General features: G+C 39.6%; 1 protein-coding gene across 1 annotated transcript in view; it reads right to left on the minus strand.

Annotated features, from left to right (window-relative positions):
• Positions 1 to 2,560, minus strand: part of HGF (hepatocyte growth factor) — a 96,465-nt gene that overhangs the window by 24,055 nt on the left and 69,850 nt on the right. The window lies entirely within an intron of this gene.

Genomic DNA, 2,560 nt, shown 5'->3' on the forward strand with positions numbered 1-2,560 from the left:
GGTTCTACTGAACTGAAGGGGTCCTGGGGCCGAAGCTAGCCGAAGGATCGGCCGAAGCTACGGCTGGATCCTTCGGCAGCTTCGTGAATAGACCCATTGTTTTTTCATTTATTTATTTTTTATATTTTTTTGTCTGCATTTACATTGCTGTATTGACACAGCTGAAATAGTTACCAATGGTAGATTTTTACTGTTTATCACATTCTTTATTTACATGTTACGCACAGTTCTTTTACTATTAGTCAGAAATTATTGTGCAATAAGGATTGCTTTGTAGTTTATTAGTGTCAGGGTACCATGCACAGGCGTCCTCACACCACATGCAGGTACCCACGCAGGATGACCAAATTAATATGCCCACACATAATAGGGTTATATGCACAGTTTATTTGTTACCATCAAACAAAACTACTAACCCCCTCAACCCCCCACAGGCTTAGCAGTGAAGTAACAAGGAGGGTTAACAGGAGGGCAGCACAGTACAGGATTTAGGAAGAATGGTCAGGTACAAGCCAGGTTGTTAACAGGAGGGCAGCACGGTACAGAAACAGGATCCAAGAAGAGTGGTCGGGTAACGGTGACAGGTCTGCAGCTAGGAAGCAGGGTTCAGGTAGCTGGGTTCAGGAAGCTGGGTTCAGGAAGCTGGGTTCAGGAATCAGTCAAGTGCAGGCAACACAATACTGAGCCAGCTTCCTGACTGCAGTTAGGGCCTAAATACCCTCCCAGGAAGCACCAGGTGATGGGATGATCCGTCACAGCTGGGGCACACCCTCAGGTGAGTACTGGAGCTGCAGGTTCCTTACAGTCCCTGGCTGCTGGAGACACCCGCAGGCGAGCACAGGAACTGCAGGACATGGCTCCAGCACCACCTGGGGGTGCTCTGGATCCTGACAATTAGCATGGCACTTTTTCATTTATCTTGTTTTAGTCTGGCCATTGAACTAGTCTTAGCTGCTAGCATAGGTGGTGGATGTAAAGTTTTGAGATTAGAGACTTTCAATGGCATATTTAGTTGACCAAAAGGGAGCAAATAAGGAAATTCATTGTTAGGGTTTACATACACTTTTCTCTGTGTCTTTTATATTTGTCTATTTTTAATTACTAGTATTACACAGTATTTAAACATATGTGTTAAAAATCTTACATTTTTACTCAATTAATTATCATGCAGTGCCTAATATCTAGTCCTTTAGACATGCTGTACTTTGTTACCTAAGGCTGCGCATAAAGGGTTCACACCCCTTTTGGATACCCAAAAGCAGACAGTTTAATTTTTATTTTTACCAGCAGCTAAATACAATAAAAATGTACACAGTAAATACAGGTTAGTGAATACAAAAGATAATATTCCAACTAATATCATGCTGCTAGACACATCATTACAGCGTGGGCAGAAAGGAAGTATTATGATGACTCTGTTTATAATTAGGGTTGCTCCTGCAGGCTCTGTGGCCATGCATAGACATTGCAGTGAGTGCACACTGATGATTCTATTCCTGGAGGAGTGTTCACCTTGGGTCACAGGAAGAATGGCAGTTGTCTCACCTCTGCTTTCATTAATCTTCCAAATCACCATTAAAAACTCTTTGGTGTATGTTTAGTTGAGTGCTGTCCATCCTTCCTTCGGTTTCTGACACTAACCCTTCTGTGCTTATTGGTTTTGAACTGCTCTCTCATTGATCAACATGTCTTCACTTCTTTCAGCTTTTCATGCTACTGCACTGAGCTATGTTTCCACGTTGACACTTGTCTCTCAACAAATAAATACTCACATTCACTTGAAAAACACTTTTGTTAAACCTCTACCAATGGGCACATCCTTTCATCTTGCTTTGCTGTTTTTCATTGAAATGCTTCTAAACTAACTCATTAACTTCTAGGATATGCTGACAGCACAATGGTTAAATCAAACAATCAACCTATTAATTATACCTGCATAATGTACAATGTTTTATCAATTTCCTCCAGGTAGGTTTTATTTTACCTTGCGTTTGCCTATAGTATAGAAATCTTATTGTGCACTGTACTGATAGAAGGAAGTAAATATGCTTAACAGTAAGTATGTGTAATTGTTTAGAGATTATATTTTTCCTTTTTTACTATACAACATATGAGCAAATTGGTATTCCCATCTACCAAAGACAGGAACTTCAGTTCCTACCTTTACCTTTACTCAATAGTAAACACAAGTGAAAACAAACACTCTATTCCAAATGAGAGAAAAATAAATTCTCAATTACTCAAGCCTAGTGGACATAAAATATAATAATATACTGTAGTCTTTGCAGTTATTATAATTTTATATACATTTGATAGAAAGATATTTTGGCTGCCTACCTGTGTCTATCTTTTAACGATCACCCACAGAAGTAATTTTTACACTGCTTACTATACCTGCAGAACTGAAGAGGCTCCAGATGATGTTTATTTATATATATGGCTTTTCCCCATTGTGTATTTAGACTGTACATGACTTCACATTGTCAGACACGTCATAGCCACATAAATAACTCATGCTTGCCACTTATACCATGACCTCTCTCACACTAATCACTTTCAG

The sequence above is a fragment of the Nanorana parkeri genome, unplaced genomic scaffold (genome assembly GCF_000935625.1).
Source record: "Nanorana parkeri isolate BGI_ZX_2015 unplaced genomic scaffold, ASM93562v1 scaffold676, whole genome shotgun sequence".
NCBI lineage: Eukaryota > Metazoa > Chordata > Amphibia > Anura > Dicroglossidae > Nanorana > Nanorana parkeri.